This window comes from Ranitomeya variabilis, chromosome 7 (genome assembly GCF_051348905.1).
Source record: "Ranitomeya variabilis isolate aRanVar5 chromosome 7, aRanVar5.hap1, whole genome shotgun sequence".
Classification (NCBI taxonomy): domain Eukaryota; kingdom Metazoa; phylum Chordata; class Amphibia; order Anura; family Dendrobatidae; genus Ranitomeya; species Ranitomeya variabilis.
Window position 1 is genome coordinate 13796170 of NC_135238.1, and position 15814 is coordinate 13811983.

The following is a 15814-nucleotide window of genomic DNA, read 5'->3' on the forward strand; positions in this document are numbered from 1 at the left end:
AATTGGAGTCTTCGGATTGTCCTGGAGTGGATGCTGTGGTTGATAGGATGCATCGGATTTGGGGACAGGTTGTGGACAATCTGAAGTTGTCCCAGGAGAAGACTCAACAGTTCACTAATCGTCATCGGCGTATTGGTCCTCGTCTTTGTGTTGGGGACCTGGTGTGGCTGTCTTCTCGATTTGTTCCTATGAAGGTCTCGTCTCCTAAGTTTAAGCCTCGGTTTATCGGCCCTTATAGGATTCTGGAGGTTCTTAATCCTGTGTCCTTTCGTTTGGACCTCCCAGCATCTTTTAATATCCATAATGTTTTCCATCGGTCATTATTGCGGAGGTATGAGGTACCGGTTGTTCCTTCTGCTGATCCACCTGCTCCTGTGTTGGTTGAGGGTGAATTGGAGTATGTGGTGGAAAAGATCTTGGACTCCCATGTTTCCAGACGGAAACTTCAGTATCTGGTTAAGTGGAAAGGTTATGGCCAGGAGGATAATTCTTGGGTGACAGCATCCGATGTTCATGCTCCCGATTTGGTTCGTGCATTTCATAGTGCTCATCCAGATCGCCCTGGTGGTTCTGGTGAGGGTTCGGTGCCCCCTCCTTAAGGGGGGGGTACTGTTGTGAATTCGGTTTGTGGGCTCCCCCGGTGGTTTGTTATGGTAGTGTCTCTTATGTGCCTTCTTCCATCTCTGATTACCTGTCGCCACCCTCTAGGGGAGTTTCCTATTTAAGGCTGTTTGGCTGTTAGTCATATGCCGGCCATCAATGTGCTAGTAGCATTCTGTTGCATTCACCTGCTTCAAGTCCCAGTTCAGCTAAGTTGAATTTTGTTTCTTGTTTTGCTATTTTTGTCCAGCTATCTGCAATGTGACCTTTCAGTGCTGGAAGCTCTTGTGGACAGAAAATTACTACTCCAGTGGCATGAGTTGTCACTGGAGTTTAAAGTAGTTTCTGGATGGTGTTTTTGAATAGTGTTTTTAGGTTGACCGTGAAGTAACACTTTCCTGTCCTTCTGCTATCTAGTAAGCGGACCTCACTGTGCTAAATCTGCTGTTCATCCTACGTATGTCATTTCCTCTGAACTCACCGTCAATATCTGTGGGGGGCTACTGTCACCTTTTGGGGTTCATCTGGAGGTAAGGCAGGCCTGTATATTCCTCTTATAGGGGTAGTTAGATCTCCGGCTGGCGCGTGGTGTCTAGGGCATCGTAGGTACATCCCCCGGCTACTGTAAGTGTTGGGTCAGGTTCAGGTCACGGTCGACCTTAGTTTCCATCACCCGAGAGCTAGTCCGTTTTGTATTTTTATTCCCCTGGTCATTGGGGTAACCATAACACACACCTTCACCGCCTCCTTCTCCGAGCCGCTCTATGCCGCCTTATATTTATATGAAGGTTCCATAATTAGAATAATAGAATAATTACATAACGGTGGCCTCTGTAAAGCCATAAAATTAATCTCCACCTTCCATCGTCCTTACATATTCGGATTCAAAACTCTGAGCTACTTAAGTTTTTTCTGTATAGTGGTTCAATCTTTTTATGTTATAATTATACAATTCTATAGATCATCTCTATAGACAGTTTTAAGAGATAACGTATTACCTGTGGCCACCAGTAGAGGGAGCACAGTACTGTATACGTGGAATGCAGAGAGCGCCCCCAAGTGGTGGCTGCAGGTAACGAGCATCCAAGTAATTGACGTATTCCAGACATGATCAAAGTTTTGTCTCCTCGCAAGAGGTTTATCCAGAATTATCCAACATATTACTCTAAGGTATACATCAGATTTCCGTTATTTCATTTTTTGTGGATTTCCTATTGAAGTTCTATAAATGATTTCTACAGATAGATCACGAGTCTAATACGCACATAATTTGTCATCCAAGCTATTCAATGTGTGGTTACATCAATTAATCCTAAAAACGTGTCTCTCCTCACAACCAACTATTATTGTTCCAAAATATCTAAAAAAAGATGGTGATTTAAAAAAAATACTATTGTTTTGTGTATACAATCTTTGTATAGATCTATGTGTCTCCATGGTAACAGACAACACATTCCACCAGTGTAGTCAGATCCTGCAATCACATTTTCCTTCATATTTATTGCTCAGTAAATTATCCCATGAGGATAGAAATATGTAGGAGGCAGAAGGAAACAGGAGTGCAGGATCCGACCACCTAAGGTTTGTGGTCTGTTACCATGGAAACATATATAAACATGGGTCTGTTACCATGCAAATATATAGCTGTATGGGAAAAAAATAATTAAGACCTATTGTAAAGTTGTTTAAATTTGTACTTTAGATGCATTCGGTTAGTAACATATTTTTTTTTGTGAATTTGGAAATAGGGTTTAACATTTAATATTTAAAATCCAGAAAATGTGCTAATCCGGCACTTGTTTCAGGCATAAACCGAGAATAAAATGACAAAATAAAAAGATAAGAAGCAGAAACAATGTGGATAAAATAAAATAAAAAATAATCCAGAAGAATGTTATATATTCCTCTTTTTGTATCGGATAATTCAGAATCCATGACCCGATGCTGAATTACATGTATGTTACTGTCTGTGTCAGGCTCCTGTGTTAGGCTAGGTTCTCATTGCGTTAATGTGTTAACGCTAACGGACTGCGTTGCACAGCGACATTAACGCCGTGCAACGGGTCCGTTGGCGCACCCATTGACAGCAATGAGAATTCTCTTTTTGGCGCATCGCTAGTGCATGCCATTTTCGGCACGCGCTATCGATATGCCGTTCTTTTGTGACGGACCTCGGACGCTGCTTGCAGCGTCCGAGGTCCGTTCCCCGCTATCCCAGATCGGGGATCTGCGCTAGCGGGGACGTTAAACGCGACCCCAATAAAAACATTGCGTTAGCGCAATCCGCTAGCGCTATGCGCTAAACGGATTGCCCTAACGCAATGAGAACCTAGCCTTACAGGTGGGGGCTTCATCCTGATTTTACAGATACGGATTTTGTATTATTCCATTGTTACTTTCTTGTTCACTTTACTTCTAATAAAATAATCATTCTGAAATTGTCGGCCATTTTCTGGAAACAAATTTGTGCTGTCTACCTGAGTGCGCTTAAAAAAGTGACTAAGTGCCACAAAAAAAAAAGTGCACTAGGACGCTGGTCTCCTGAAACCCTCTCCAGCCGGAGCAGCGTCCCCCCAACTACAGAAAACTAGAAAGGTAGATGAAAGAATTTACAATTACCGGAAGAATGTTTACTATCTTAGAATAAGGCCGGGACAAAGTATTTTGGTGTCATAGGCAGATGAAGCCAATGGTGCCCTTCCCCCCCCCAAGGAATGGGTCAGAGACTAAGGTAACAGGACCCCTAAAGCACCTCCCCCCTTCCCCACCGATGGGTCAGGCATACCTCTCAACTTTTGAAGAAGGGAAAGAGGGAGAAAGGTTGCAGGGCGCTATGGCAAATTTTAGGCCACACCCCTGACCACACCCATTTCACAATTAGTCAACTCCATATCCACGCCCCAACCACACCCATTTAGCACTGCTGATCACACGGTTTTATAAACAACTCGGTGGCCCGATTCTAACGCATCCGGTATTCTAGAATATGTATGTAGTTTAGTTATGAAGTTTTCAGAATAATTGCAATTTATACATAGGATTCGGCCGGTCGGGAGCGACCAATTAGTGAAGCGTGGTTCAAATTCCACGCCAATTCGCGGCCGGACTGCGCCTGTCGCTGATTGGTCACACCCGGCCGTGACCAATCAGTGAAGCAAGGGCCTGTTCCAGGTTTTTGAGGGCCCCGGGCGAAAGTCTCAGTGGGCCCCCCTCTTTAACACATACCACGATTCATGATGCACAGATACAGCAGAGAAATATAGCACAGCCACGTAGTATATAACACAGCCCACGTAGTATATAACACAGCCCACGTAGTATATAACACAGCCCACATAGTATATAGCCCAGCCACGTAGTATATAGCACAGACACGTAGTATATTGCACAGCCACGTAATATATTGCACAGCCACGTAGTATATAGCACAGCCATGTAGTATATAACAGCCCATGCAGTATATAACACAGGCCGCGTAGTATAGAGCACAGCGATGTAGTATATTGCCCAGCCACGTAATATATACCACAGCCACGTAGTATATAACACAGCCACGCAGTATATAACACAGCCCACGCAGTATATAACACAGCCCACGCAGTATATAACACAGCCCACGCAGTATATAACACAGCCCACGCAGTATATTGCCCAGCCACGTAATATATTGCACAGCCACGTAATATATTGCACAGCCATGTAGTATAGAGCACAGCGATGTATGTTATGATTTTCCCAATGGCAGGGAAATCAAAATAACAACGGACTAGCTCTCGGGTGATGGGAACTAAAGTGACCGTGACCTGAACCTGACACAACACTGGAAGTAGCCGGGGAGTGTTTCCTACGATGCCCTAGACACCACGCGCCAGCCGGAGATCTAACTACCCCTATCAGAGGAATATACAGGCCTGCCTTACCTCCAGAGATGAACCCCAAAAGGAGATAGCAGCCCCCCACAGATATTGACGGTGAGTCAAGAGGAAAAGACATACGTAGGATGAACAGCAGATTTAGCACAGTGAGGTCCGCTTACTAGATAGCAGAAGTACAGGAAAGAGTCACTTCACGGTCAACTTCAAAACACTACTCAAAAACACCATCCTGAAATTACTTTAAAACTCCAGTGACAACTCATGCCACTGGAGTGGCAATTTCAGTCCACGAGAGCTTCCAGCTACAGAGAGTCACATTGCAAATAGCTGGACAAAACTAGCATTAACTAGAAACAAAATTCAACTTAGCTGAACAGGATCTTGAGGCAGGAGAATGCAACAGAATGCTACTGATACATTGTTGGCCGGCATCGGACCAGCAGCCAAGCAGCCTTAAATAGGAAACTCCCCTAATGGGTGTCAACAGGTGATCAAGGATAGAAGAAGGCAAATAAGTGGCACTACCATAAAACACTACCGGGGGAGCCCACAAACAGAATTCACAACAGTACCCCCCCCTTAAGGAGGGGGCACCGAACCCTCACCAGAACCACCAGGGCGATCTGGATGAGCACTATGAAATGCACGAACCAAATCAGGAGCATGAATATCAGATGCTGTCACCCAAGAATTATCCTCCTGACCATAGCCTTTCCACTTAACCAGATACTGAAGTCTCCGTCTGGAAACACGGGAGTCCAAGATCTTTTCCACCACATACTCCAACTCACCCTCAACCAGCACAGGAGCAGGAGGATCAGCAGACGGAACAACCGGCACCTCATACCTCCGCAACAATGACCGATGAAAAACATTATGAATAGTAAAAAATGCTGGGAGGTCCAAACGAAAGGACACAGGATTGAGAACCTCCAGAATCCTATAAGGGCCGATAAACCGAGGCTTAAACTTAGGAGACGAGACCTTCATAGGAACAAATCGAGAAGACAACCAAACCAGGTCCCCAACACAAAGACGAGGACCGACACGCCGATGACGATTAGTGAACTGTTGAGTCTTCTCCTGGGACAACTTCAGATTGTCCACAACCTGTCCCCAAATCTGATGCATTCTATCAACCACAGCATCTACTCCAGGACAATCCGAAGACTCCAATTGACCGGACGAAAAGCGAGGGTGAAACCCTGAATTACAAAAAAATGGAGAAACCAAAGTGGCAGAACTGGCCCGATTGTTAAGGGCAAACTCTGCCAATGGCAAAAAATCAAGCCAATCGTCCTGATCAGCGGACACAAAACACCTCAAGTAAGTCTCCAAGGTCTGATTAGTACGCTCAGTCTGGCCATTAGTCTGAGGATGGAATGCAGACGAAAAAGACAAGTCGATGCCCATCCTGGCACAGAACGCCCGCCAAAATCTAGACACAAACTGAGTACCCCTGTCAGACACTATATTCTCAGGAATACCATGCAAACGCACAACATTCTGAAAAAATAGAGGGACCAGCTCAGAGGAGGAGGGCAATTTGGGCAAAGGTACCAAGTGAACCATCTTGGAAAAACGGTCACACACCACCCAGATGACGGACATCCTACGAGAAACAGGAAGGTCAGAAATAAAGTCCATAGAGATGTGCGTCCAAGGCCTCTTAGGAATAGGCAAGGGCAACAACAACCCGCTGGCCCGGGAACAGCAGGGCTTAGCCCGAGCACAAACATCACAAGACTGCACAAAAATACGGACATCTCGAGACAAGGAAGGCCACCAGAAGGACCTAGACACCAGATCCCTGGTGCCAAAAATTCCAGGATGACCTGCCAACGCGGAAGAGTGAACCTCCGAAATAACTCTACTGGTCCAGTCATCAGGGACAAACAGTCTACCAGGCGGACAGCGATCAGGCCTATCCACCTGAAACTCCTGCAAAGAGCGCCGCAGGTCTGGGGAGACAGCTGACAATATCACCCCATCCTTCAGGATGCCAGTAGGTTCGGAATCACCAGGCGAGTCAGGCTCAAAACTCCTAGAGAGGGCATCCGCCCTCACATTCTTAGACCCAGGCAGATATGAAACCACAAAGTTAAATCGAGAGAAAAACAACGACCAGCGCGCCTGTCTAGGATTCAGACGCCTGGCTGACTCAAGATAAATTAGATTTTTGTGGTCAGTCAAGACCACCACCTGGTGTCTAGCACCCTCAAGCCAATGACGCCACTCCTCAAATGCCCACTTCATGGCCAAGAGCTCCCGATTTCCAACATCATAATTTCGCTCAGCGGGCGAAAACTTTCGAGAGAAAAACGCACATGGTCTCATCACTGAGCAGTCAGGACCTTTCTGCGACAAAACTGCACCTGCTCCGATCTCGGAAGCATCTACTTCAACCTGGAACGGGAGCGAAACATCAGGCTGGCGCAACACAGGAGCAGAAGAAAAGCGGCGCTTAAGCTCCCGAAAGGCCTCCACAGCCGCAGAGGACCAATTAGCAACATCAGCACCCTTCTTGGTCAAATCAGTCAAAGGTTTAGCAATGGCAGAAAAACCCGCTATGAATCGGTGATAGAAATTAGCAAATCCCAAGAATTTCTGAAGACTCTTTAGAGAAGTAGGTTGTATCCAATCACAAATAGCCTGAACCTTAACAGGGTCCATCTCCATAGATGAAGGGGAAAAAATATATCCCAAAAAGGAAATTCTCTGAACCCCAAAAATACAATTTGAGCCCTTCACAAATAGAGAATTAGCTCGTAAAACCTGAAAAACTCTCCTGACCTGTTGAACATGAGATTCCCAGTCCTCCGAAAAAAATCAAAATATCATCCAAATACACAATCATAAATTTATCCAGATATTCACGGAAAATATCGTGCATAAAGGACTGAAAAACGGAAGGGGCATTCGCGAGACCGAAAGGCATTACCAAATACTCAAAATGGCCTTCAGGCGTATTAAATGCGGTCTTCCACTCATCCCCCTGCTTAATCCGCACCAAATTATACGCACCACGTAGATCGATCTTAGTGAACCACTTCGCCCCCTTTATGCGAGCAAAAAGATCAGTCAGTAAAGGTAACGGGTACTGGTATTTAACTGTAATCTTATTCAGAAGTCGATAGTCGATACAAGGTCTCAATGAACCATCCTTTTTACCCACAAAGAAAAACCCTGCCCCCAGTGGAGACAAAGAGGGGCGAATATGACCCTTTTCCAAAGATTCTCTGATATACTCCCGCATAGCAGTATGTTCAGGTACAGACAAATTAAACAAGCGACCCTTAGGAAATTTACTACCGGGAATCAACTCAATAGCGCAGTCACACTCTCTGTGAGGGGGGAGAGAATCAGTTTTGGGCTCCTGAAAGACATCATAAAAATCTGACAGAAATGCTGGGATCTCAGAGGGAGTAGATGAAGAAATGGGAACCAAAGGTGCATCCCCATGAATCCCCCGACATCCCCAGCTCAGCACAGACATTGATCTCCAGTCCAAGACTGGATTATGAATTTGTAACCATGGTAATCCAAGTACTAATACGTCATGTAGATTATATAACACAAGGAAACGAATAATCTCCTGATGGTCTGGGGAAAGATGCATAGTCACTTGTGTCCAATATTGTGGTTTATTGCTAGCCAAAGGTGTAGAATCAATACCCTTTAAGGGAATAGAAACCTCCAGAGGCTCTAAATCAAACCCACAACGCTTGGCAAAGGACCAATCCATGAGACTCAGAGCGGCGCCAGAATCCACATAAGCATCCACAGTAACAGATGATAAAGTACAAATCAATGTCACGGACAAAAGAAATTTAGACTGCAAGGTACCCATAGAAAAAGATTTATCAACCTTTTTATCAACCTTCTTTATGCGTTTAGAGCATGCTGATATAACATGAGCTGGATCTCCACAATAGAAGCACAACCCATTTTTGCGCCTGTAATTCTGTCGTTCGCCTCTAGACAATACACTATCGCATTGCATATGCTCTGGTGCCTTTTCAGAGGTCACCGCCAAATGATGCACAGGTTTTTGCTCAGAAGATACCGCCATATGGTGCACAGGTTTTTGCTCAGAAGATACCGCCATATGGTGCACAGGTTTTTGCTCAAAAGATACCGCCATATGGTGCACAGATTTTTGCTCAGAAGATACCGCCATATGGTGCACAGATTTGCGCTCCCGTAAACGCCGATCAATCTGGATAGCCAATTTCATGGCATCATTCAGACCTGTAGGCACAGGGAACCCCACCATGACATCCTTCACGGCATCAGAGAGACCTTCTCTGAAATTAGCTGCTAGAGCGCACTCATTCCATTTAGTAAGCACCGACCATTTACGAAATTTTTGGCAGTATATCTCAGCTTCATCTTGCCCTTGGGAAAGAGCTATCAAGGCTTTCTCAGCCAAAATCTCTAAATTAGGTTCTTCATAAAGCAACCCCAAAGCCAGAAAAAACGCATCTACATTTAATAACGCAGGATCCCCTGGCGACAATGCAAATGCCCAACTTTGTGGGTCACCCCGCAATAGAGAAATAACAATTTTAACCTGTTGCGCAGGATCACCAGCAGAGTGAGATTTCAGAGACAAAAACAATTTACAATTCTCTCTGAAATTCAAAAAACGGGATCTGTCTCCGGTAAAAAATTCAGGCATAGGGATCTTAGGTTCAGACATTGGAGCACGTATAACAAAATCTTGTAAGTTCTGGACCTTTGTAGCCAGGTTATTCAGACCTGCAACCAAACTCTGTGGATCCATGATTCAAACAGGTGTAACCAAAGCCATTCAGAGATTAAGAGGAGAGGAAAAAAAAAAGGCTGAAGACTGCAGTTTAAGCAAGGAGTACAAATAAGCACTAAGGTGCACTTTCCAAACACAGAAGGAAAAAAAAAACCTTTTCATATCCTTTCCTGCTTTAGTGCATAGTTTTAACACATGTGGGCCGGCCAAACTGTTATGATTTTCCCAATGGCAGGGAAATCAAAATAACAACGGACTAGCTCTCGGGTGATGGGAACTAAAGTGACCGTGACCTGAACCTGACACAACACTGGAAGTAGCCGGGGAGTGTTTCCTACGATGCCCTAGACACCACGCGCCAGCCGGAGATCTAACTACCCCTATCAGAGGAATATACAGGCCTGCCTTACCTCCAGAGATGAACCCCAAAAGGAGATAGCAGCCCCCCACAGATATTGACGGTGAGTCAAGAGGAAAAGACATACGTAGGATGAACAGCAGATTTAGCACAGTGAGGTCCGCTTACTAGATAGCAGAAGTACAGGAAAGAGTCACTTCACGGTCAACTTCAAAACACTACTCAAAAACACCATCCTGAAATTACTTTAAAACTCCAGTGACAACTCATGCCACTGGAGTGGCAATTTCAGTCCACGAGAGCTTCCAGCTACAGAGAGTCACATTGCAAATAGCTGGACAAAACTAGCATTAACTAGAAACAAAATTCAACTTAGCTGAACAGGATCTTGAGGCAGGAGAATGCAACAGAATGCTACTGATACATTGTTGGCCGGCATCGGACCAGCAGCCAAGCAGCCTTAAATAGGAAACTCCCCTAATGGGTGTCAACAGGTGATCAAGGATAGAAGAAGGCAAATAAGTGGCACTACCATAAAACACCACCGGGGGAGCCCACAAACAGAATTCACAACAGATGTAGTATATTGCCCAGCCACGTAATGTATACCACAGCCACGTAGTATATAACACAGCCCACATAGTATATAGCAATGTGGGCACTATATCCCTGTTAAAAAAAAAAAATTAAAATAAAAAATTGTTATATACTCACCTTCCGTCAGCCCCCGAATCCAGGCGAGGCGTTTACCGATGCTCCGGTCCCAAGAATGCATTGCGGTCTCGCGAGATGATGACGTAGCGGTCTCGCGAGACCACTATGTCATCATCTCGCGAGACCACAATGCATGGACCGGAGCGTTGCGAGGAGCAGCGGGAAAGGCGACGGAAGGTGAGAATATAATGATTTTTTAATTTGCTTATTTTTAACATTAGATCTTTTTACTATTGATGCTGCATAGGCAGCATCAATAGTAAAAAGTTCGTCACACAGGGTTAATAGCAGCATTAACGGACTGCGTTACACCACGGCATAACGCGGTGTAATGCAACCATAAACCCTGTGTGAGCGCTGACTGGAGTGGAGTATGGAGGGGCCGGGGGCACTGACAGAGATTAGGAAGGGGCGAATTCGTGGCCAGACTGTGCCTGGCAGCCGCGAGCAATCAGCGACGCGGGATTTCCGTGACAGACAGATGGAGGTGACCCTTAGACGATTATATATATATATATAGATAATTATAAACAGAAAAAAAATAAATGTATTTACAAGTAATGAATTAAAGTACATGCGACGCCCCACTACTCAGTTTCTATTCTGTGCCCTCACTTTTCTCCCCCATACTGTCTCCTCACACTATTCCCCTCCCTCTGTACATATACCCTTTATACTATATATATAACTACTGCTCCCAGCATGCTAGGTCAGTTGTCTGTGGTAAAACTACTGCTCCCAGCATGCTAGGTCAGTACACTATGTTCCAAATTATTATGCAAATTACATTTTTCTCAGATTTTCCTAAAAGGTCGGGGCAAATGACTGTCAGTCTAATAAAAGTCATCACTCGTTAGAGTATACATCGAATTTTATTGAGAAACCTCCCAATGATAACAGTATAATCTCCAAAATGAATAAAAACTCAAAATGCCCTGTTCCAAATTATTAGGCACAGTAGAATTTCTAAACATTTGATATGTTTTAAAGAACTGAAAATGCTCATTTGTGGAATTTGCGGCATTAGGAGGTCACATTCACTGAACAAAGAAGCTATTTAACTCCAAAACATCCTAACAGGCCAAGTTACATGTTAACATAGGACCCTTCTTTGACATCACCTTCACAATTCTTGCATCCATTGAACTTGTGAGTTTTTGGAGAGTTTCTGCTTGTATTTCTTTGCGTGAAGTCAGAATTGCCTCCGAGAGCTGCTGTTTTGGTGTGAACTGCCTCCCACCCTCAGAGATCTTTTGCTTCATGATACTCCAAAGGTTCTCTATAGGGTTGAGGTCAGGGGAAGATGGTGGCCACACCATGAGGTTATCTCCTTTTATGCCCATAGCAGCCAATGACTCAGAGGTATTCTTTGCAGCATCAGATGGTGCGTTGTCATGCATGAAGAAGATTTTGCTCCTGAAGGCACGTTTCTCCTTTTTAAACCATGGAAGAAAGTTATAAGTCAGAAACTTTATGTACTTTGCAGAGGTTATTTTCACACCTTTAGGAACCTTAAAGGGCCCTACCAGCTGTTTCCCCATGATTCCGGCCCAAAACATGACTCCTCCACTCCTTGCTGACGTCGCAGCCTTGTTGGGACATGGTGGCCATCCACTACTCCATCCATCTGGACCATCCACAGTTGCTCGACACTCATCAGTAAACAAGACTGTTGGAAAATTAGTCTTCATGTATGTCTGGGCCCACTGCAACCGTTTCTGCTTGTGAACACTGTTAAGGGGTGGCCGAATAGTAGGTCTATGCACCACAGCAAGCCTTTGAAGGATCCTACACCTTGAAGTTCGAGGGACTCCAGAGGCACCAGCAGCTTCAAATACCTGTTTGCTGGTTTGTAATGGCTTTTTAACAGCTGCTCTGTTAATCCGATTAACTTGACTGGCAAAAACCTTCCTCATTCTGCCTTTATCAGCACGAACACGTCTGTGCTCAGATTCAGCCACAAATCTCTTCACAGTATGATGATCACGCTTAAGTTTTCGGGAAATATCTATTGTTTTCATCCTTTGACCAAGGCATTGCACTATTTGATGCTTTTCAGCAAGAGAGATCCTTTTTATTTCCCATATTGCTTGAAACCTGTGACCTGCTTAATAATGTGGAACATCATTTTTAAGCAGTTTTCCTTTAATTAGAATCACTTGGAAAACTAATTATCACATGTGTTTCAGATTGATTTCAGTGATCCATTGAGCCCTGAGACACAATACCATCCACGAGTTTATTTGAAAAACAAAACAATTAAATCTTTACGACACTGAAATCCAATTTGCATAATAATTTGAAACACAGTGTAATCTGTGGTAAAACTACTGCTCCCAGCATGCTAGGTCAGTAATCTGTGGTAAAACTACAGCTCCCAGCATGCTAGGTCAGTAATCTGTGGTAAAACTACTGCTCCCAGCATGCTAGGTCAGTAATCTGTGGTAAAACTACAGCTCCCAGCATGCTAGGTCAGTAATCTGTGGTAAAACTACTGCTCCCAGCATGCTAGGTCAGTAATCTGTGGTAAAAGTACCATTCCCAGCATGCTAGGTCAGTAATCTGTGGTAAAACTACGGCTCCCAGCATGCTAGGTCAGTAATCTGTGGTAAAAGTACCATTCCCAGCATGCTAGGTCAGTAATCTGTGGTAAAACTACTGCTCCCAGCATGCTAGGTCAGTAATCCGTGGTAAAACTATTGCTCCCAGCATGCTAGGTCAGTAATCTGTGGTAAAACTACTGCTCCCAGCATGCTAGGTCAGTAATCTGTGGTAAAACTACTGCTCCCAGCATGCTAGGTCAGTAATCTGTGGTAAAACTACTGCTCCCAGCATGCTAGGTCAGTAATCTGTGGTAAAACTACTGCTCCCAGCATGCTAGGTCAGTAATCTGTGGTAAAACTACTGCTCCCAGCATGCTAGGTCAGTAATCTGTGGTAAAGCTACTGCTCCCAGCATGCTAGGTCAGTAATCTGTGGTAAAACTACAGCTCCCAGCATGCTAGGTCAGTAATCTGTGGTAAAACTACTGCTCCCAGCATGCTAGGTCAGTAATCTGTGGTAAAACTACTGCTCCCAGCATGCTAGGTCAGTAATCTGTGGTAAAGCTACTGCTCCCAGCATGCTAGGTCAGTAATCGGTGGTAAAACTACAGCTCCCAGCATGCTAGGTCAGTAATCGGCGGTAAAACTACTACTGGACAGTGTTGACTGCGTTTTTGGTGCTCCTTTTTGTGGTATATTTGCAGTTGTCCATTCATGGTTCGGGTCTGCCCTGGTTTGTTATACTATATATATTTAATGGATGTGAGAACTAGGTCAGACCATGTACTCTACTGAATTACATGCTGGGAGCAGTAGTTTTACCACAGATTACTGTCCTAGCTGTTATGACCTGGTGATTAAGGAGCAGCACTGAGATGACCTGGTGGGTAAAACAAATCATAGACAAGCTCCTGAGGAGGTGGCAGCTCCACCGACCGCAATCACTGTTGTGACCTGGTGATTACGGAGCAGCACTGAAATGACCTGGTGGGTAAAACAAATAATAGACAAGCTCTGAGGAGGTGGTAGCTTTACTGACCGCAATCCCTACTCCTAGCACCAACACTAGAAATAGCCGTGGAGCGTTCCTGACTCTCCCTAGACGCCTCTTCACAGCCTAAGAACTAACTACCCCTGAAGATGGAAACAGAAAACTATCTCGCCTCAGAGAGACCCCCAAAAGGAAAGATAGCCCCCCACAAATATTAACGGTGAGTGGAGAGGGAAACGACAAACTCAGAAATGAAAATAGATTTTAGCAAAGGAGGCCAATACTATCTAAATAGACAGAGATAGAAAAGGATACTGTGCGGTCAGTATAAAAACTAAAAAATCCACGCAGAGATTACAAAAATAGCCTCCACACCGACTCACGGTGTCGAGGAGCAAATCTGCACCCCAGAGCTTCCAACTAGCCTGAATATTTCATAATGACAAGCTGGACAAAAAAGGACATGACTTAATCCTGAACAGAAGGTCAAAAGCAGGAAACTACCCAAGAACTAGCAGAACTTTTCTTAAGCTGAAGTGAACTGGCCAACAGAGATCTTCCAGGAGAGGACTGAATCCAACAGGAAAACATTGACAGCTGGCATCGACTACAGACTAAAGCCCAGTTAAATAACAAGGCAAGGGAACCGATTAGTGAAAGCAGCTGCTAAGTTCCACTCGAAACCACCAGAGGGAGCCCAAGAACAGAACTCCCAAAAATACCATTCACAACCACAGGATGGAGCCCAAGAACGGAATTGACAACACCTAGCATGCTGGGAATGGTACTTTTACCACAGATTACTGACACTGCATGCTGGGAGTAGTAGATTTATCACAGATTACTGACATAGCATGCTGGGAGTAGTAGTTTTACCACAGATTACTGAGCTAGCATGCTGGTAGCAGTAGTTTTACCACAGATTACTGACACTGCATGCTGGGAGTGGTAGTTTTACCACAGATTACTGAGCTAGCATGCTGGTAGCAGTAGTTTTACCACAGATTACTGACACTGCATGCTTGGAGTGGTAGTTTTACCACAGATTACTGACCTAGCATGCTGGGAGTAGTAGATTTATCACAGATTACTGACATAGCATGCTGGGAGTAGTAGATTTATCACAGATTACTGACATAGCATGCTGGGAGTAGTAGTTTTACCACAGATTACTGAGCTAGCATGCTGGTAGCAGTAGTTTTACCACAGATTACTTACACTGCATGCTGGGAGTGGTAGTTTTACCACAGATTACTGACATAGCATGCTGGGAGTAGTAGTTTTACCACAGATTACTGAGCTAGCATGCTGGTAGCAGTAGTTTTACCACAGATTACTGACACTGCATGCTGGGAGTGGTAGTTTTACCACAGATTACTGACATAGCATGCTGGGAGTAGTAGTTTTACCACAGATTACTGAGCTAGCATGCTGGTAGCAGTAGTTTTACCACAGATTACTGACACTGCATGCTTGGAGTGGTAGTTTTACCACAGATTACTGACATAGCATGCTGGGAGTAGTAGTTTTACCACAGATTACTGAGCTAGCATGCTGGTAGCAGTAGTTTTACCACAGATTACTGACACTGCATGCTGGGAGTGGTAGTTTTACCACAGATTACTGACATAGCATGCTGGTAGCAGTAGTTTTACCACAGATTACTGACACTGCATGCTGGGAGTGGTAGTTTTACCACAGATTACTGACATAGCATGCTGTGAGTAGTAGTTTTACCACAGATTACTGAGCTAGCATGCTGGGAGTAGTAGTTTTACCACAGATTACTGGCACTGCATGCTGGGAGTGGTAGTTTTACCACAGATTACTGACATAGCATGCTGGGAGTGGTAGTTTTACCACAGATTACTGAGCTAGCATGCTGGTAGCAGTAGTTTTACCACAGATTACTGACACTGCATGCTGGGAGTGGTAGTTTTACCACAGATTACTGACATAGCATGCT